Here is a 23,047-nt window from a genome sequence, read left to right as displayed (position 1 = left end):
GTAGATTTTAAGAAATAGTGATATTTACTAAGTAAAACATAAATTAAAATGTCTAGATTTTTAAATAAACCCACCATTCTCATAATCTTCTAATACCATAAAATGCTGATAAAATCATTTTAAAACCTAAATATGACTGCATTTTATATGTCGTAACAAAAAAAGCATAACGGTTGAACTAGCAGTTCACAATGGAGTCTATTTATATTTGTCTGATAGGTAGTTCGGTGTATGAATGATTTTCTTACGGAAATATAAATTTATATTAATCGGTGATTTTATACCCTGGAAAGATTTTTCTTATTCGTGTTTTGAAGATTTTGTTAAATTTACATTTTATATATATTAGATATTTCACAAAAAGAGGTTTAAATCAAGTAAAACCCATAAAAAATAATTATCCATACGTTTTTAATATCCAAAAAATGACTGCCAAATCAATTTAAAAAATTCAATATTGTCCTTTATATTTCTTAGTATTTTATTATTTCTTTTGTACATCTACCCATTTTCTGGTTAAAATTAGCTTCAAACATAAGTTAATATTGTATTTAATAGTAAACTCATGGACAATGCTTGTGTTGAATTTTTTTTTTATGTTTTAAATATAAATAAATTAATTCATAAGATATGAAATATTTTACAAAAAACTGATTTAACTCGTATAAAAAAATTTAAAAGACTTTTATTTGTTTTTGTATATAATATTATGACTAATCATATTTTATTTTGTTTCAGATTCTTTTTTGGATATTTCTAACTATAAATCACCATTTAAACAATGAAATAAATAATAACAATTAGTTTATAATTAAGTGTTTTTTCCTTCTTTTGGATAAATTTAGTGAGAAAAGGCAGATAAATTCATTCAAAATAATTATATTTATGCTTTCCTAGTGACTAAATATAAATCATTTCTCTAAAATATTTTTCGAAATAATAATAAAAATATTAATTTTAGATAAAATAAAGTGTTTATTCAGTGTTTTGTGAATGATACAAAGTGATTCAGAAAGATTTGAAGAAGTGATATACACAAAAGAAGTTGCTTTTGAAAACACTTTAAGAGGTGGACGCGAATTTCTCCCTCCGAAATATTTTCAGTTCTTTCTACCTGAAAGCTTTCTCTGATTTTCATAAAGCTCAAGTGAAAGGTTTGTACCTTATTTACACATATTTTTTACAGTCCTATTTTGTACAAGCTCCTTTTTAGCTTTAATGGCGTCTGTAATATTCATCCACACGCTTAAGGGTGAGAGAGGGGGAGGAGAAAATATTTTTATGGGGTGTATGCATCTTCGCATAAGAAATAATGTATCACCTTATTTTTTTTTATTGGAAGTAAGACCGAAGCAATGAAAATAATGTTCACGTATGCACTTAGGGATTTCGAAAATAACATGTGTATTAAATTATATTTATTTTAATGAATTTTTACCTTTCGAAGATGTATTTTTATTAAAATTGTACAAAACACATTCCTACCTGTGGTTTGAAAGTAATCTTAAGCAAATATTTTCTTCTTCTAACCTTTATCCACACCCAATGGTGCGTAGACTACTGCATCTTATAAACGCAGTGTTATCTTGATAATTAATTATGTGAAGGCACGGTCTCTTATAAATAGTCCTGTGCTTCAGAGACTAGTCCATCGTAATATAATAAAAAAAGGAATAATCCTCAAATCCTCTATTTTTAGAAACTTGTCTGCATACGAATACATTGGAATACGCGCTTGTTTTAACATGGACAGATACAAACAAGTTTTTTATAAATTCAAATATATTTACGTAATGGCGCCACCATCTGTTAAAGGTAACAGTTTTACACAAAGAACTGAATATTGCTCATGGCGGATAGCTGCTAAAATATTGTATTCATACGAGCATTGTGAAATGAAACATTGAAAACATTGAAACTTTTTTTGCTCTTTTCAATCAAGCCACAGCAATGTTTGGCCGGATACATCTAGTTAGGAATTAAAATACAGATTTCAAATACATGCTACTTCATCGAACCCTTTTAAATTCCCTTTTACTAAAAGGTACTAAATATTTATGAGTTTCAATATTACACGTATATTTTAAGACTCGTACTCCACAAATATTTTAAAAGTTCAAAAAACGTACAAAAATAAATTCCACAAAGATTTCAAAGTTTTTTTTTAAAAACATATATCGCTCACTCCTTTCAAGAACGTCATAAATAAAAAAACTTGATTTTTCAGCAGAACGTTTTTAAAGTTCAAAAAAATAATACAATGTATTAAAAATAAATATCAAGCCAATTATTTAACTTTTTACTGTGCAACAGATCTTTTTATGTAAAACCTGAAGGTTTTTTCTCCATTTGAAAAATACTAAGTATGTTTAAAAAAATAATTAAACAACACCTTTTCTTCAAAATTCAAAAACAACACTTTCTGCCCTGTAGCGGGTAAATATTAAGTAAAAAATATGCCGCTTTTGCTGGGATATAGTACATTTTCTGGGCATTCCGAAAACGTGCAAAACTGAAAATTGACGATTTTTGATTTATGACGTTCTTGAAAGGAGTGAGGGATATATTAAAAAAAATGTTTTAGTTTCCATGAAAAATAACGATTTTTCATAAATTATCAACATCAATTTGTCTAAATATGAGGCAATTTCCATCATGATACCATACAAAAAGACATATGATATTCAAAGATGTGTTTGATGAGGGGCGACGTTTTCGTAAGGATGAAAAATAATCGTAACTTATATGTAGAAAAACAGCCCAAATTTTAAAAGCCCTTTTTAATAATATTTAAAAATATTTTATTACGATTTCATAATTCTTCCCGAAAGAGAAATTATAGAACTTCCAGAAATGTTTTCACTTATAACATTTAGTTAAATTATACAATAAAAATAAATGAACGAGTATATTTTTCATGAATTCCAAAAAAGGAACTACATTCTGCGAAATTTTAACTAAGAATAGTTAGTTAAAAATATGGGCCAAATTTGATGAATAAAGTTTTACTCGTGTTCCTGATTTGTGATATTTTGTAAACTTACACTTTGTTACTTTGTGGTAGTATGTACTCATTTTTAAAAAAAATTAAATTATACTTAATACAGTATAAAATGTTAAACACATCGAAACACATATCGCAATATATGCAAAGAAAACGTGGTATTTTGCAAGTAAAGCTAAAAATTAAAAACATACTGCACTATTTACTATTCTAATATTTTTTTGAAATTAAAAATAACTTAAAAATACATTGTTCATTTATTCACACCTAAAATTATCTTATTATTTTTTTTAGAGCTATTTGTTCAACTTTTGCGATATTAATGTCGACATTTATTTAATATACAATATTTATCATTGAATTTTAATTATGGGAGCATTTTTTTTTGGTATTTCTTATAAAATGTTCAATTCCGAAATAATCTCTTTATATTGCATATTTTTAAAATCTCATTACTTTTATATATAAAGATTCGTCTTCCATTTTATAAAAAAAGTTTTTTTTAAGTCCCTGAAATTAAATACCAAAATATTCCATAATTTTTTGTTCAAAACCAATATATGTGTTTTTCTGTAAAAAAATATTTAAGTTTCAAATTTAATATTTTAACTGTAGAATATTGTTATGAATTTAATCTTTTTAGGAAAAATATTAGATTTTTTATTATTTATTAGGACTACAAGCATATGGAATTAAAAACACGTATCGTTATTATTTAAAAATATTAAATAAACTAGTTTACATACCAGTTTTAAATTTGAACATACGATTTCCGGTACAAATTTTCATTGTATATCAAATATGAAGTCGTATTCAAATATATATTAACATAGATATTTTTTAAATAATTATTTGACTATTAGTTAACTGACAAGCCGCTCAAAAAAAGTAAGTAATTAACCTTCATCGATTGTCAAATTCAAGGTTAACATGTCCGATGAATGAAAACGTTTTATTTAAATATGTATTTTTAATATGATAAAACACGTATTTATAAATTATTTACACAAAATTTTATCATAACGAGTTAGTTATTTATATCGTAAATTATAGCTTTGGAGGAGTGAATACTGTAGAAACGAATACTAATAAAATATGCAAAACTTAAAGTATTTTAATCAATTAAGTATTTTTTAATCATCAACTTTTTAGAGCTTCATACATATTTTATTAAGTTTGAATTTAGAGTATCGACCTATTGTTAAAATATTAAAGGCGAACTTTATAAAATTAAACAACTTTGTTTTAACCACTTTTTTTTAAAAGCGGTTAAAACAAAGTTGTTTAATTTTATAAAATTCATAAAAAATGCCACAAAGTATCTGCAAAAACATCAAAAAAAATTAAAGGCGAGTTTAAAATTATTCAAAATTTTGCCCTTTATTTTTGTTTTAGATTTATTTAGAAATAAAGTAATTGTAAAAATGTAAAAAATACTCCTGAGTGGAGTTACCTAGATTTGTGGACAAATATTTTCAAAAGACAGTAAAATTTTTGTCAAAACGCTTCATGAAACATTATTTTTTTTTAAATGCATGAGGAGTTTCCCTGTGAATTTTTATTTTCTCTCCCTAAACGTCGATAAACAGGTTTTTTCGTAAGAGACATATTTCCTTAAAATATGCGAGACTTATACTCAAATGGAATAAAGATATCGAGTAATAGAAAATGACTTCTTCAAAGACGTCAAAGTACCCGAGATCGACAAAAGAAGTGCTTCAAAAATCCCTTAATTACTCAAAAGGATGCCTTACCATGGTAAATCAAAGCGTTAGGACTTACATAGATCATGGGAGAGCGATGGAAGAAAGGAATTTTGAAAGGGACCTTTGACTTAAAATTCTCAACATTTACCATGATTGCTTTGCGCAAGAGATGCATAGAAAGATTAAAACACTAATTTGCAGGGTCATCAAGAAAGCTCCATTGTCCTAAATTCTAAGTTAAACCAAAGAAAAGCTTATTTCTTCGTAAAATAATTCCTGATTGGAATAACTAAGCTTTCGTTTACTTGTCTACTCAACAAAGTTCTACCATATTATTTATTGATTTGGCATTAATTTTATTGAATATTACAATGATTTAAATAAAACACATTAAAAAAATATTCATGTAAACGCGACTTGTTTTGAGAACCACAGATGTTCTAATCAGCATATGAAAATACAAACTTGCTTTTTAAATTTATGTAAGTTTTACTTGGTAAATACTACATTTTCTTAAAATCCTTTGTGACATGTGTTTCGATGCATTGCGCATCATTTGAAAAACACCGTAAAAAAACGTGGTATATACCAAACAAAAGTTTAATTCAAAATGAATGGATATTACCACAAAGTTACTGCCGAATCAGTTAATGAAACAAGTTTACTTGTTTATTACTTTCCATTGTCATTCGCTTTTGCACCCCCAAACATGTTTTCTAGAGATGGAATGATTCATTGAAGACATTAAAAGGAAAGTTAATGCTAGATTTGGAGTGTATGGTATACTAAAAACAGTTGTGGCAAATGAAAGCTTAACAGCGAAACCCAACAGTTTATAATTCTGCATAAGTAAAAATACGTGAAAAACACTAAGATAAGCGTTAACGATTAAATAAAAAAAAAGTGTTTTGAGATCGTTCGGATGTGTGTAACGAATGAGTGAAGCAAGAACAATTAAACACATTTATAAGAATGAAGTTGGAAATAGGAAAAAGAAAATTTGGTAATTATTAAGTGTTCGAAGTTGGAATAATCGACGGATATGTTTGAGTAATGTGTAAAAAGTGAATAATGTTTGCAAATATGGAGTGGTGTGGCGTTCTTTTATCTCTGCCTACTCTGTGGGTGACGTAATGGTTAGATAGCTAGTTAGTTTTAATGTTGCCGTTGTACACTTTTTTTTAATCGCTTAAATAATTCATGTTTTCTAAATGTTTACAACATTTAGGAGTTTTTTTACCGTTTTTCAAATCAAATTTTCAAATGTTGTTTGGAGTGTGTGGATGTTTTTGGTATCGCAAGGGAAGGGTAATTAACTTTAACCTAACAATGAGTATTTTAATGTACATAAACCCTGAAGATGACAAGGTTCTTGTAGAAAGCGGTTGGAAAAAGTGTACTAATAAAAAGTGGTTAAAACAAAGTTGTTTTATTTTATAAAGTTTATAAAATGCGCCAAAGTATCTGCAAAAAACATTCAAGAAATTCAAGTAATTTTTTTTTGTAAAATGATTATTATGTGATTTTTTGTTGTTGTTTTTATTAAATAAAAAACATTTTTGAATAAACATGCTTTGATAGTGACAGTACTTATTCACAAATTCACGGAACACACCGACATGGCATTGAGTTCACGGTAAACAAATTGATTGGAAAATTACGTGACCTCTCTTTTAACTGAAAAATCCTATAGCGTACTAATTCGAATTTAAATGTTCCTACTCTCGTTGGAAAACGGAATAAAAATACGTAATTAATGTACATCCGGCATAATAAGCGGATGTGAAATATTCACATTCGTATTATGTGGCCAGACTGCGGGATTAATTCATGAATTTTAATGTACTACGTACAATTTTTTTGACAGGTTTAATTAACTTAAACTAAATCTTTATTATTAACGCGAAATAATTTTGATGGAAATTTTAATAACATTAATTTAACTGTGTGCGTGAAACATGTAATATGTTATCATTATTTTTAATTCACTGTAAAATACCATTTCAACCCAACTCATGGTTTAAAATATTAAAATTACACATTATTTATTCTAAATTAACGTGGTCTAAACTTCATTCTTCTTTCATGTCAGATCCTTCTAACGTCAACTTGTCACTTTAGAGTAACTGTACTTTTCATGGGCAGCTCTAAAAAGTTCCTCGACGGTCTTGATTCCCGTTCAATCTCGTTTATTTCGGAGCCATGAGATCTGTCTTCTGTCTTCACTTCATCGACCCTCTATTTTGCCTTTTGTGATTAGGTACTATAGCTCGTACTTGTCTTCTTTCAGCACATGCGCCAGATAGGACACCTTCTGTACCTTGATATCAGTCAGCAACTGTCTCCCTGTTCTTGTTCTTTAGAGAACATTTGCGTTGGTGACCATATCGGTCCATGGAATGCGTGAACATCATTATTAATAGTTATAAATCATTTTTTTTCATCAAGTGATTCGGTCACTTTGTGATAATATTTATCCATTGAAATATATTTTTAAATAAATCACACTTCCTTAAACACACGTGTTTCGATGCATAATTATCATTGTGCGTTTGATAATTAAGTGGAATGCTTCTTTACATCTCACCAATAGATGTCTCTAGTGAAGTTCTAGTGATTCAAGAACAAGGTTTCTAAATTGGTTCATATATATAGAACTTCCGAGAATTTGAGTAGTGTGGTTGTCAATAATGGGTAGAATTGGTGAATATTACACGTGTGTAAAGTGATCACTTAAATCAAGCTATGACGGTCGTCAGCCCCATAAATGCTCAGACTTCCATATTTTTCTTCATTTTTGATGAGATGTCAAAAAATAATGTGAAACTAACTCCTGTAATTGAAGATTATCCAGATTTTGTGAACAAGTATTTGGACACACTCAAAATTTTGTATGTGGAATGCCTCGAAACACGTAATATAATATATTTTTACCAATACTAGTATTTATTTAGTAAAATTTTATTTAAAAATAACTAATATTAAACATTTTTTCATTTTAAAACCTTTTTTTTTCACTTTTGACAAGTTAAAAGTCATGTACATGGGAATAATAAAATTGAAATGGATAATTTGATGTGGTTGTCACTATATGGTAATATCATACGGTGTTTGTAAATGATTTTGAAAGCATATAACACGTCTCACGATAGATATAAAAAAACAAGATTTTTTTTATTAAAAGTGGATTATCCAATTCTCAATTCCAGAAGTGATCATTTTTTTAAGAACAGTATCCGTCGATAGTTACTTCTCGTTGGTATGGATAAGGTAGAAAGAGAAATAATTGTATTCCAGACTTAATATTTGTAATTATTTTATTGTAAAACTTTTCTAATGTAAATTGTTATTGTATCTATTGTATGTGATTTATAAAATTTGGTGATTAAAAAAAATCCTTATTGTATTAATATGTAAGTATTTCGGCTCAACACAGGCTAAGCCTAAAGAGCCGTAATACATATAACTTATAAAATTTAAAAAAAATGGATCTATGTACCTTAAATAAATAAAAATGTTAATGACAATGACGCCATAGATCCAAAAGTGTGATTTATGTTTTTACATAAATACACAGTAACGAAATATTTTTTTTTAATGTTTCACAATAACATATACCAGAAATATTGAATTTATTTTTCTATTCATGTAATTTTCTTAATGATTTGATTAAAATTTTACCTTCCTCGATAAATTTCATAATTGTCATATTAAGTAAATATTCTCAAACATCAGTTTTAGTATCTTTCAGGATGTTATATTGCTTTCAGTGTCCTTGTTTTAACTAGGGTAGTAAAGTAAGATATCTTTATACTAGGATCACCTGAGTTAAGGACCCCATGTGTGCATTTCCGTTTATGGTTAAAGTTTCCCTTTACAGTTTGGGAGCTTCCGGAGCGAAAACCATAATGATATTATGGTATTATAGCCTTGATATATAATGAAGATCAGCGCTGCCTGTACTATAGACCATAAAAATAAAAATTTCTTATAAATTTATTAATTCAGTATTTTTTGACATCTCAACATTAATGAAGAAAAATATGGAGGTCTGGGCATTTACAGGGCTAACGACCGTTATAGGCTGATTTAAGTGATCACTTTACACACGTGTAACATTCACCATTTCAACCGATGATTGACAACCACATTAATCAAATTATTGAAACTTCTACACATATTGATCAAATTCGTGTCACAGTATGCGCGAGCTCACAATAGCCATCTATGGTGGAATGAAGAAAACATATAAGATACATTTACTCATATAAGGCTCTTTATATTTCAAGAATTTGAGAAGTGTGACTGTCAATCATGGGTAAAATTAGTGAATGTTACACTTGTGTAAAGTGATCACTTAAACCAGCTTATGACAGTCTTAAGCCCTGTAAATGCCCAGACGTATATAAAAAATAACTTCTTATTGGAGATAATCCAGATTTGTGAATAAGTGTTTAGACACACTTAAAATGTTTCATAAATTAAAACGTGGTTAGTAGCTTTATTTAATATTTCGTGAACAGTCGCTGTTTAAAATATTATGCTTCAATTTTCATAAGATTGATTTTTTCTGAATCAAAGTAATATACGAGTACTGTAACTCTTATGCGTCAGCTGCTGTCTTTGAACGCTGTCCATTTTCAATTTAAAATTGTTGGAAATGTAATTCTCTAAGTCTTTGGTTTCAATATTTATTAGAATTTACGAAAAACGGTTAAACGTAAATGTTGTGCCATCGGGATATTTAATAATTATTTTAAATGGAATTTTTGGATAAGTAAAATTAATTTTAAATAATGTTTTTATCTATGATAACCAAGTCATTACATTTCAAAAAGTTTGATATTTTTGCATATAAAATTGTATAAAGTGGTAAAACTAAATATTGAATTGAGATATTTAGGTATTACTGAAATATGAATTTTGGATTGGATGAATAAATATATTATACTTGAATTCTTGTTTTTGATTGGTCAAATAAAATTAATATTTATAAAATATTTTTTTACATTCCCAATATACAAATTTGATTTTCTTCACCTTTAGTTTTTATACTTTTTCCTCAAATTTTGTATTTTTGAATCTGAAATTGGAGAAAAATGGTTAAGTTAAAATATTATTCTATCGAAGTATTGAATTATTAATTAAATGTTTATATTGGATTGGTTAAATAATCATTTGAATATCTATGAATGTAGATTTTTGACTGGATAATATTGTTATATTTAATTTCATCAAAAATTTCTCAAGCAAATTCTACTTCAAAATGTAATAAAAAAATAAAATTCGACACTCCGTTGCGGTTGATATTAAATAATATTTTAAATTGTCTTACGCCAAAAATGAATTGTTATAGTGTCTACTTGAAATAGCTGACATAAGATGTTTGTTTATTCAACGAATTGCCAATGAATTGTTTAATATAGAAATATTAAGTTTATTTATAAGGGATGATGTAGATTCCCAAAGGCAGTAAGTAAAAATATACAAGAAAAAAATCTTAAGGGAGGCATGAATTGTATGAACGTTTGATCTGAATTCTGGAGCATAGTAAGAAGATGGACGTTTATGGGTATGTTTATATTATATTTATATGAAACCTTGAATTATTTTCAAAAGAAAAAAATAATACGTTCTTCATACGAATCAGGGATAACGATTTAAACCATTTAATATTTAAATCGGAATTTGGTAATTTTGAAAATATTTTAAATTATAATTATCGAATTTTAAAATTCCTAAATGATCAAAAGAAAACATATATTGTCTACTATTTAATTAATTTTTTAAATATTTTTTTAAAGATATTTCATCTACTTTTTAAAATTTATTTCATCTCCTTTTTAAAGATATTTATTTTTTTTAAATACATATTTTATCTCACTTTTATTGTATATTTCAACCATTTATCAACAAATACATGCTTAAACCACTTTTTAACAGATATTTTATCTACTTATCAACAGGTTCATATTTCATCTTCGTTGTTTTAGATATTTCATCTACTTTTTAAAAAATACATATTTCATATACTTCTGAGCAGATATAAATTTAATATTTAATTTAATAAAAGATACATATTTCATCTACTTTTTAACGAATATTTAAATTATTTATCCACAGACAAGTATGTGAACGAATATTTTTTACCTTTTTATGTTTAATGTACTTTTTAATTAATATTCCATTTGCCTTTTAAAAGTGATTTCATAATATATCGCTCACTCCTTTCAAGAACGTCATAAATCAAAAATCGCCAATTTTCAGTTGTGCATGTTTTCGGAATGCCCAGAAAATGTACTATATCCCAGCAAAAGAGGCATATTTTTAACTTAATATTTACCCGCTACAGGACAGAAAATGTTGTTTTTGAATTTTGAAGAAAATGCATTGTCTAATTATTTTTTTTAAAATATACTAAATATTTTTCAAATGGAGAAAAAACCCTCAGGTTTTACCTAAAAAGATCTGTTGCATAGTAAAAAGTTCAATAAGTGGCTTGATATTTATTTTTAATATATTGTGTTATATTTTTAAACTTTAAAAACGTTCTCCTGAAAAATCAAGTTTTTTGATTTATGACGTTCTTGAAAGGAGTGAGCGATATATCAACTGACATATATTTTCATAAATATTTTTTCACCTTTTTATTATTTTTAACAGTTATTTCAGCTATTTAACAAAACAAAAAAGCGTGGTAATTAGAAATTGACGTGATAAGGTGATGAAAGAAAACTTCGAGATTTTAGAATAGTTAGTAATTCGAGTTACTTCGTTGGCAGTCAGTTAAGAAGTACCCAATAACTACTAACTTTGAACTGTCAGAAGCATGAAGATAAACATTACTACTGTCAAAAGCGTGACCATAACTTGAGACTACAACTACAAACTGTCAAAACTGGGGATAATTGGGAACCAAGTAATGACAGTTTTCCTGAGGCGTCTAAACTATTCATGCAATTTTAATAAATCCGTTAAACGCAGGATTCAAAATAGTAACTACGCAATATCTGGCTAAGATTGGTTTAAGACGTTTAAATCGCATATTTATCGTATTTCATATCTACCCATATTCATTTATGAAAAGTATTTTTTTACTCAGTTTTTTTTTTGTTGACGTTATGAATTATGAAAGTAGGTTTTCTTTTTCTTTTTAACTTATTATCAAATATATAAAGTACATACTTATTTATTATTTTTTTTCATTTCCATCTTTTTGATTTGTTTGTTATCTGTTAAAATCAAATATTTCTATTAGCAATTTTAATCTTTTAAACATTCTGATTTTTATTGTATTATTTCCAGTGCCCTTTATTTTAACCTAAAATAAAATGTTTACCTACACACAGATCATGCCTTTGTGTGATTTATTTTTGTATTCATAAAATGTTTTTTTTGTACTTGTAATTATAATTTATTATGAAATGTTAAAAAATAACTTAATAAAGGTTGTACAACTTTTTCACACAATAATAATAAAAAAAAATTGACTAAAATAGGTATGTGTAAGGTTTTGTTTTAAGTGTTTCTTTGTTTTACAATGTGATACAGCCAATATATTTGTATCTTAAGATAACTAAAACTTTGTTTATATTTCATACTGATACATTTATCGCGGTTCATAGAAATATTGGTTAATTTGGCCTCTAGTTTAATATAATAGTGCGGTACATAAAGAATTTTCCACCGATCATGCTAGGGTATTTCATTACCCTTAAGCCTTTGTTCGATTCCATTAGTTGTAAGGAATTACTCGTAATTCTCTTCACCCATTGTCTATCCTCTTCTCTTTATATCAATTCTTAGAACCAATGTACTTTTCTTTTATTTTATTTAACCAAAATTACAAATTGGCAGAATACTATCTCCAATAATGCGATCTTATAGAATTTGTTACTTAAATATACTGTTTTTATATATGATAAAGTAATTTGTTGTATGAAAATAATTTATTTAATTGAGTTCAATGATCTGTAATAAAAATGCACGTCAATCGAATCAGTAATAAAAAAAACAGTAAAACAAATTTATGCGGCAAATGTAGTGGTAATAGAAACGAAGGAAAGCCGGAGAATACTTGATATATGAAGTATTTTAAATATGCCAAAATGATGAGTTTAGGAAAGGAATATTTTTCTGGTTTTTAAAAGGAGATATTTGAATGTGGAAGACGCGGAGATTGTTAACGAAGACAGATAAGTGTGGCATTCTATTCTCTATCCCTACTCCTGCGGGGATACGGTATGATGATTAGTTAAATAATTAGTTATAAACTATTATTTCTTAAAATTTATTTCGAAATGTGTCAACATTTTCAAACATACTGTTCGTTTAAAAATGACGAGGAATGCATCAAAATACTTGTCACACTAAGAAAAAGTGGAATTAGCTAAGTGAAATTTAAACGTTCGCCTCTGTGGTGTTATGGTTAGCGTATTCAGCTACCGTACTGGAGGTTCCAGGTTCGTTTGCCAGGGGGAGAGGGTAGGGATTTTACATTTACACTTGAAAATAAAAATAATATACACTAAAATTGTAAAGTATAATAGTTACCACATTTTTCCGGTCCCGGGTTAGATTTCCAGGGGGGGGCACAACAAATATAAGTGTTTTTTCACTTTGATATTTATTCACCTTGCCTTCATGTAAATAACAATCGAGTAACACTTCGACAAAACGATGCAGTGCCCTATGCACCATTAAGTACGATTAAGCTTAGATGAAGAAATTTAAATTAAAATTTTTTACATTCTTAGAGCTATTACACCCGAAAAGCAAACCTTATTCAAGCAAGGTCATACAATTTAAAAAAAATATATAATTAAAATACTTTTTAGTATCTGGATATCTGTTCCAAGCCATAAATTGACAGTCATTTGAATAAAAACCTTTCATTACATATTTCAGAGTTTTCCCCTATTTATCAATCTGAAAAACCGTTAGGGTGGGAAAAACGTTAAAATGATTTTCATAGTCGTTACGGGGCCGATAACTGAAAGAGCATTTCTTCCGGAAAGTTGAATGATTATTTTTTACAAATTCTTAAGAAAGTAAAAATACGTTTTACTGAAATGTTTGTGAAAGTCTTTAAGGAGAAAATTAATGTACCTTGAAAAATAATAAAAAGAGATAAGATGGGTTGTTTTCATATTTTTTTCACTGAGTAAAAATGATTTTGTATTATGAACTTATGATGGAATGAAAAAATCTTTTCAAAATATTGATATCCTAATAATTTTTTTAAAGTATTCAAATCCTATTTCACTTATCTGGATTTATCCACATAAGACTAATGTATGTTGACATCTCAACGTATTTAAATAATAATATGTAATATGATTTATATTTGAAGCACTAAGTTTGTGATTTTCCATTTTATAATTAAAATGTAACATTGTTTTAAAATCACTATAAATATTTTATTTTAACTTAATTATAATGTCTACCGGCTTCGAAACTTACCGCTTTATTTACTAAAGAAGAGGTTAGCTTCGAAACAGGTAGACATTATCATTAAGTTATAATAAAATATTTATAGTGATTTCAAAACAAAGTTACATTGTAATTATGATAAAATGTAAGTCTTGGTATTAACTAGATTTAAGTCATCACTTTAAAGTCTGAAACGCAGTCACTGGGTAAATAAAAAAAAATGGAAGCAGAGGAAGACTTGGCATAATTGAGTTTTTTAAATACTTAAAGGTGGTCAGATCAGGAGTCGGAATAATTGGCGGAAATGTGTCAAGAAACGCATAATGTGAAAGATACAAATGTTGTTTGCAAATATATATTGGTGTAAAGTAGTTTTATCTCTGCCTACCACTGCAGTGACGTGGCGTGATGGTTAGTTAGTCAAATTAGTTTTTATTTTAAAATCAAGCACTAAAAAAATTGAGGCGAACGGTGTTTTTAGCTTTTTAAAAATAATTACATGCATATAATGTAGTTCCACCAAGAAATGTCATTATAAAACCTGAAATCACATTGGATTGAAGTTAGCAATATATCATATTAAAATTTCAGAAATATTCTTTCAGCATTTCCTTTCAAATAAAACTTCACAGAAAACCTATGAGGTGATTTAAATAAAATCAACCCTGTCTTTGAAAGCTTTGCTAGTACGTGTTAAGGGTAGAGCCATGTTTTTATACGACTTTATTCGTATCACGGAATACATTGACATTTTAAAACAAATGTCATTTAGCCTTAATGGAAAAAATATCAACAACTATCTTTCTGGTTGTTTAAACAAACTGTTCCAAGGACTAAATCCTTAACAAGACGTAAATACAAATGGGATCCTTATTTTAAGGAGAAAAATTAAGGATTTACATATCCAAAGAATTGATTGGGAGATAATCCAGAGTATTGATTGGGAAATTAAGATATCGATATCGTATAAATTAAAATATCGATGTGTGCAAATAAACAAAGTAGCACTTATTTTACATCGACGATTTGCAATATCGTTAAACTTTGACGTTAAAATAATTTTTAAAAAGTGGTCGTCATGTTTAGAGATATATATTATACTTATTTAGAAATCTCAACATAAATGAAGAAGAATATGGAAATCTAGTTATTAACAGGGCTTTTGACTTATCAAAGACTGGTTAAGTGATCACTTTACACATCTGCAACACTCACCATTCCACCAATACTAATAATTTTTTACTAATGTTTGAGATGTCAAAAAAATTATTTTGTTTATATGTAATCATTTTTAAATTAAACACAGATTTTTTGAGTCTACTAAGTTGTATTTTATTTAAAAAAACACACGAAAATGTAATAACTAGGCCAAAAAATTGTCACAATATTAATTTCAACAAATTAAACGCACGATTAATAAAAACGTTAATTTGTAATAAGGTTATAAAATTTACTTTTTTTTAAATATCCACCTATAAATACCCCATTTGAACTGTGTTTCTACATTTCAGAGTATGTGGGTTATCTCGTTATAAATGGTACTAAGACATTTTTCCTGTGAGCGTTGGTGAGGCGTTCATGGATCAGATTGACAAAATTCAAAGGGTTGGCAAAGGGTTGTAGATACAACGTTATCAGTCGAACGTAACGTTTGCAATTTCACATTACAGAAAAAAATACACCCTTGATCGGTTTGGAATGGGTCGTAAAACTGACATAATGTGATACATTAAAATTATCTTTAAAATACATTTAGAAAAAAACATATCTTTTGATATAAAATATATATATATACTTTAGGACAGAGTTTCAAGAAGGTTTGTGTTTCAGGTGTAATATCTCCAAGAATACTTAAGTTTTTAATTGAATAAAACCAGTTTTCCATAAAACCTTTTTGTACACGTGTTTCGATACGTTCCGTAATATTTTCAAATATGCTTTATTGAAAAGTGATACGGAATGCTTTAAATCTTAATTGTCCAGGCCATGGAAACCCCTCCAATGCCCACGGGGTCCACATGGGCCCAAAAATAAAAAGTGTTATATTATTAATTATTGTTTGACTACCGTTTATGACTTCGATCCTCATAAATACCCAATAATCATTCTTAATCTGGACTTGATCACTCTTAAGTATTTAAAATTTTTGATCATGCCTATTTTTTCTCGGTTTTCCTATATTTCCATTACCAACAACATATATTTCATGCTTTTGTTTTACAGTCCTTTTTTCACTCATTCGATTTACATACTCAAACTATCCCAACACACCTATCTTAATTTTACCGACTATGATTATCTCACCATCCTCTATTTATTTTACCACTTGAACACAAAAAATTAGTAATATCTGACCTTTTTACTAAAAAGAGGCAAAGGATAAAACATATACTCACACTCGTAGTATTTAGAGAAATAAGCTTATTTTTTTGTGGTTTATAAATTGAACACAAAAGTTCTGATGAGTTGTTCCAGAAAAAAAATATATTCATTTTCCAATACGTGTTCCCATTGTCTAAAAATATGAGATGTTTTTTATAGCATATATTTACGAACTATTTTTAAACATTGCGTCTTAGATTGTCTTGACCCTTTCAGATTTGAGTTATTTTTATTTAACAAGAAAATAAATGTTCTATAAAAATATTTTCATTTGGATTGCGATTGAGTTATTATTTCAAAAATTTTGGGTGTGTTCACCCAAATTTGTTCGTCTTTCTTCGTAAATATGGGTTTCTCCACTTAGCAAGCTTTTCGCAAGATTTTTACCAAGCTGTTCCACTTAGCAAACTTCGCTTCTATACATCGGAGCTTGTACGAGTACTCTGTTGTGCACAGGCAAAGCTTCTATTTTTACTATAAATCAATATTTAATTAAATTTGACATCTCAACATAAATAAAGAAGAATATGGAATTTGGGTATTTACGGGGCTTTTTACCTGTCATGGGCCGGTTAAGTGATACCTTTACATATGTGCAACGTTCACCAGTCTACCACATGGCTAAAATTGTTGCAACTCCTTCATATATCATTAATCTCATGACACTGTACATATGAGTTTACAGTCATGTATGTTGCATTGAAAATGTTTTTATTTAGCAGAGATCCATTTATTAAGTGAATACTGCACGTGTGTTAAGTTATCACTACGCTTAACCCGCCTAGGACAAGTCGTAAACCCTAATGTCCAGACTTCAATGTTCGTCTTCATCTATGTTGAGATGTTAAAAATGGAAAAATTAATTTTCATTTTTATTTTTCTTTATTGAAATATTTGTTTGTTGACTATATTTTAAATTTTATGTAAATACATATTAACATTCATTTAAAAATTCATAAACATAATTAATATTTATTTTTGCAGAGACCCAGCAAGCCACTTAACGTGTCTTGTCGATAGATTTCTTTTGACATGCGTTTTAGATTATTTTTTTCCGATTTTAACATAATATTTACACAAAAAAAGAATATTAATATTTTATTCGTAGTAAAATATGTAATAGTAATTTAAAGTATTTATTTTCAAGTTAACAAACAGTTTTAATCAAGAAATCAGACTCAAAGGGTTAAATTGCCCCTGACCTTATGATCAAAAGTATTTTTAGCTTATTAAAAAAATATAACAAAGCAGTCATCACTATTTTTTTTAAAGATCTATACAAATTCACGCCAATCGAATCGTATGTTAAGTATGTACGATATTTTTCTCATTAGTAGATTTTATTATTTTCTTTATTTATCTTTTTATGCAAATATGCTTAAGTCCGCCTCCGTAGTGTAATGGTCAGCATGCTCGCCTACCGTTCTGGAGGTCCCGGGTTCGATTCCCAGGGGGGTTTGATAAATATAAGTGATTTTTTCACTCTAATATTTATTCAATATTACACTGGACTGGTACCTGAAGTGGAGGGCTGATCACCTTTCCTTCATGTGTAATCGATCAAGATAACACTGCGTTTATATGAAGCAGTGCCCTATGCACCATTGGGGTGCGGTAAGGGATTTATTATTATTTTTATTATCTTTTTATTCCACAAAGTTAATGCCGAATCAATAAATAATATTATTATTTTCTCACAAACCAGGCCTAAAGATGGGAATATTCTTAGTTTGTAGAGAGTTAAATTTGATTGAGTGATGAAAATGATTAATGATTAAAAATTCTACAAAATGTTTGTCGTTTATTTTTATCATTGCCGCTTGGACTCCTGATTCAAAGTTTCTGGGTTCGACCCCACTCTACCATAATTTTATACCTATTTTTGATAATGAACCCTTTAGGCTTTCAGAAAGAGTATAAAACTGATACGTTTTTATAAATAATAAAAATACAAATATTTCTCTCACAAAAAATATTAATTGTAAATCTATATAATGTAAATGTTAGTTCTGCCAAATTATTAATCAAAAATTTTGCCAACAAATTTTGATCCAAACTTGCATTGGAATAACTACATACATAGCAAATGAAATTTAGAGGCGCTCCGCTTCAAAATTAATTCAATAACGAGCACCCTCTCTAAACTCTTAAAGAGACTTTAAGAGATCATACCTCTAAAAGAGTTCATTAAAAAACTAACTTTTTTTATGGTACGACTTTTTAACCTTAACATCCTTGTTAATTTAATAATAATAATAATAAAATAAATACAGTTTTCTCTTAAACTCGAGTATGAATCCTTTTATTTAATACTCAAATGGTATTTCTTATTCAAGAAAAAAAAATATTATAATCTTTAAGCATAAAATAAGTGTTAGTGACATTAAAATTTTGTACATAAAAAAGTTTAAATACCATGTTAAAATATCAAACTCATGATTGAATTTTTGTTAAATTAGTTCCCAAAACTTGTCTCATTTACATCAATAAACCCATATATTTTTTTATACAACCGTTTAATTTTTATATTTAAATTATTTGACTTTTACCTTAGCTTGCTAAATGTTATTAAAAAAACTTGACCACAGACAAAACCGGGTTTGTTTTTCATACTGTACATAAAGATGTTATATATAATAAAAATAATAAAAAATAACTAAAATTTCTAATGAAAATACGTGTGGGTTTTCAAAGTCCTTTGAGACAAAGCTCGCCTCAACCAACTTGAGGTGGAGATAACCTTCTTACAGAATTATCACGAATCTGAGCTTTTGTCTAATGTTATCAGTGTCGAAATTTTGCATTGAAGGCATATTTTAGACTTCTTTGCTCAGAATGTCAGCATCTCAAATCACCTGAGATGAAAGAAATCACTTCAAATAATGCTAATATCTGATCCTAGAGGGAAATTTTATATAAAATCAAAAAGAGTTTTTTAACCACTTGAGAATTTTTGAAGGATAATTATTAATATTAAATAACTTTTTGCTTAGTTAAAATTTATTTTTATTAAAATTTATCGGGGTACGTGATTCGATGTAAAAGGCATTAAAACTTATGTCACAATATTTTTTTTTAAAAGTGGTATTTACCAAGTTAATGTGTATTGGTATACACAAACACACACACATCACAAAATTCACATGTTGTTTTATATATGAGTTCGAGGCAGCATCTATGTTTAACTCGAGTAAGCTCATTATTAAGGAGAGACCCTTATTTTTCAATGTGTGCATATTTTTTTGTATTGTTTTACTTACTGACCAGCCTATGACGGCCGTAAGCCCTGTAAATACCCATATTTACATTTTCATTCTGGTATATACGTACACAAATGAAATTTTTTATAATTAATTTTGCTTTATTGTGAGTATTAAAATTAAGAAAGGTGTTTTGAGATGGTTTGGACATGTAGAACGAATGAGTGAAGAAAAAAACGGTAAAACAAATTTATGAGGCGAATGTGAGTGGGAAAAGGAGCAGAGGAAGACCGAGAAAAACATGGCAGGATCAGGTATGCCAAATTCTTGAAAGTGGTCAGGTTAGGAGTCGTAACAATCGGTGGGTGTGTATGAGGAGATGCATGAACGTGGAAGAGGCGAAGAATGTTTGCAAAGACAGAGTGGTGTGGCGTTCTATTCTCTCTGCCTACCCCTGCGTGGAAGCGGCGTGATGGTTAGTTAGTAAGTTAGTGAGTATTTAAATTGTATTTGAATGTGACCGACAAGGTAAAAATATGATAAATAACGTTAATTTTTTGCGTCCGTGCGTTAATTTAAATTTTTTTTTATGTAATTCACTTGACGCACTGCCAATTTTTTTAATGAAATAGTAATTTTAGGACGGTTCGTTGAATCTATTTTCGAGATATATGTCAGCAGTAGTGTGACTGATTGTCTAGAGATGTAAAGATACGAGAGTGGTATTAGTGAATTGGTAAGACGAAGAATGAAGTGGAATTTTTATTTTTTTAACTTCAAACTCTTAAAACCGAATCATTAATCTTGGCAGAACTAAAATTAATTAAAAAAAAACTGATTGACGTTTTTCGTTTATTTTGTTCGTATATAATATGATTGACATGCGCTTTGCGTGCCTTTTTCAAAAGTAAATTCATGATAAATTTACTTCCAACTTTTTTTTTTAAATTATCTAACGTCCAAGTGACTATGAATCCTAGCTATGGATTATGTTACTACGAGTACTTATGATTTAACTTTATAAGTTTTATAGCCTTTTCCTACTTCTGAGTGAGTTTACTTTTTATGATAAAAGTTACTAAAATTTCATGTTATTCATGAGTAAAAATTCTCGAAACTCGTTAAAAGCATGAGTTTATACAGTTCTGTGATTCTATGTCATGTAAGCAATGAGGTTACTTTGGTATTTGATTTTATATCTATGATTTTACTTATGGGTGTGCATAGGATATGAGTTCACTTATATACTAGGTATAAATATCTTATAGTTGCCTTTACTTGATATGAAACATCGTAGTCATACAGGAGAAAGTGACCAAGTGCATTTTATACAAAAACGTGATCATTGGCTATTTGATATCTTACTAGCTGAAAATTGCTCAAAAAAATCCCAAAGGTTTTCAACTTGGAAGTATAATAAATTGGCTTGTTAAAAAAACAAACTGCATTGATGTTTATTTTCATGCCAAGTAAAAGTGACTTAAATGGCCCTCCTGAAAATTTCACGTTTTGTTAGTTGGTCACTTTTTCCTGTACATCTGCGATATATCGTTCCTTTTTATATGTAAGAAGATGGAAGTCTGAGCATTGCGGGGCTTACGACCTGGAATTTTACTGGATTAAGCGATCACTTTATACACTTGTGTAACGTTCACCATTCTGCCCTATATTGAATATCCATATTGTATTAATTTTGGAAACCTGTATTTATGCATAAATGCCAAAAGTTGTTTCATATAAAGCTTAGACAACTTAAATATGCATTGATATCTCATCTAGGAGAGAGGAGAGTAAGGACTTTCAGCAATTCAAGCAGAAGAAAATATCATTTTGACCATCAATAATTTGAAACATGTTAGTTAAAATTTGCTGAAATTATCAGATTGCGTTTTTTTCTATTTTTTTCATTTTTTAAAATTAAATATCGTTTTCAATCTTTATAGAATAAAATAAATAGGTTCGTGGCGTAGACAGAAAGACGCTCGACAGCGAAACTGCATTGCTGGTTCGATTCCTGCTAAATCAAGAAATATTAATTTTCAATTGGTCTGTGTGTTTGAAATATATTTATCACATAAACCATCCCTTTTCTAACTATCCTACCTGCAGACAAGGTTCTGAAATAGAGGCTTTGTGGGTTATTCCTTTAAAAAAATATATTCGGCAGCTTAATACAGTACGCAAGGGTTTAAAATGACGTCACTCGTTTCGTAACAGCTTTCAAGTCATTAGATGCATTTTTCATATGTTATCTTTCAAATCATCAAAAGAATCTTGACTTTATTTAAGTGTCCTTCAACAAATTCATATACATAGTGTGTTGATATTTTTTTCAAGACGTCAAGAGCATTTTTTACAATGGCGATTCAAAATACTTGTAATATTTCTTAAAATATTACAAGTATTTTGAAGAATCATTCAAGTACCTGACCTCTCGAAAGTAATTATTTATAACTATTGCATTGTGAATATTAATATTATGAATAGAAATATATATACAGTGGGTGGCCAAATTATTAGGGACACTTCGAATTTCCTGTAATTTTCATGATCAAATGAATTTAATGAGCAAATAATTATGTTTTTAACTATTTTTTTATTGATTGGGGTGCTTTGTTAAGAATATAGAAACAATATAATCATACATTTAATAAAAGTAATTTATTTTTATCATAAAAAGCGATTATTCAAAAATTTCAGAAAAAAACTTAATATTTATTAATAACACCCTTTGCTGCGATTACAACTTCCAAACGTCGGGGCATGCTTTCTATGCAGATTTTTGCATTGTGCCGAAGATAAAAGTTACCATGCCATACTCTGATAAGAGTTTCTATCAGTAACCGCTTGGTGGTGATGAGTTTTTATCCATTTCCCGTTTCGTTAGCCTCCAAATGTTTTCAATGGGGTTCATATCCAGCAAATGTCCCGGGCAAGCCAAAACACATACTCAACAGACGTTTTATTTTTCAGCCAGGAATACGGTAACACTCCTGGCTTTATGACACGGTACCTATTCATGCATAAACACATTTCTTAAAATCTATTGTGACATGTGTTTCGATGCATTTCGCATCATTTAGCAATCCAACACTGTTTATAAAAAAAAAATACTCCGCATGTTTTACAAAATATTAACACTGCATATTGAAAATGATGCGGAATACATTCAAACACTTGTCACGATAGAATCAATTTTATTTATTGTTTTGGTATTAATTTTGCAGCAAGACATCATTAAATTGTAAATGAAAACAATTGTTTTCGAAAACAAGTTTTACGAAAGGATATATGGAATAGTAATATATGCATTTACCAAGTAA

The 23,047-nt window shown here is 28.3% G+C and overlaps 1 long non-coding RNA gene across 1 annotated transcript in view; it reads left to right on the top strand.

Moving 5' to 3' along the window:
* LOC148301547 (uncharacterized) overlaps nt 1-23,047 on the top strand; it is a 134,450-nt gene that overhangs the window by 14,221 nt on the left and 97,182 nt on the right. The window contains exon 2 of the long non-coding RNA XR_015838781.1: nt 739-1,154. This is a non-coding gene — a long non-coding RNA (uncharacterized LOC148301547). The remainder of the gene's footprint in view (nt 1-738; nt 1,155-23,047) is intronic.

The sequence above is a fragment of the Brachycentrus maculatus genome, unplaced genomic scaffold (assembly GCF_059751285.1).
Source record: "Brachycentrus maculatus isolate JH-2025_06_01 unplaced genomic scaffold, ASM5975128v1 h1tg000543l, whole genome shotgun sequence".
Taxonomy (NCBI): domain Eukaryota; kingdom Metazoa; phylum Arthropoda; class Insecta; order Trichoptera; family Brachycentridae; genus Brachycentrus; species Brachycentrus maculatus.
The sequence above is the reverse complement of the archived record's forward strand: the minus strand, read 5'-3'. Positions and strand labels throughout refer to the sequence as shown.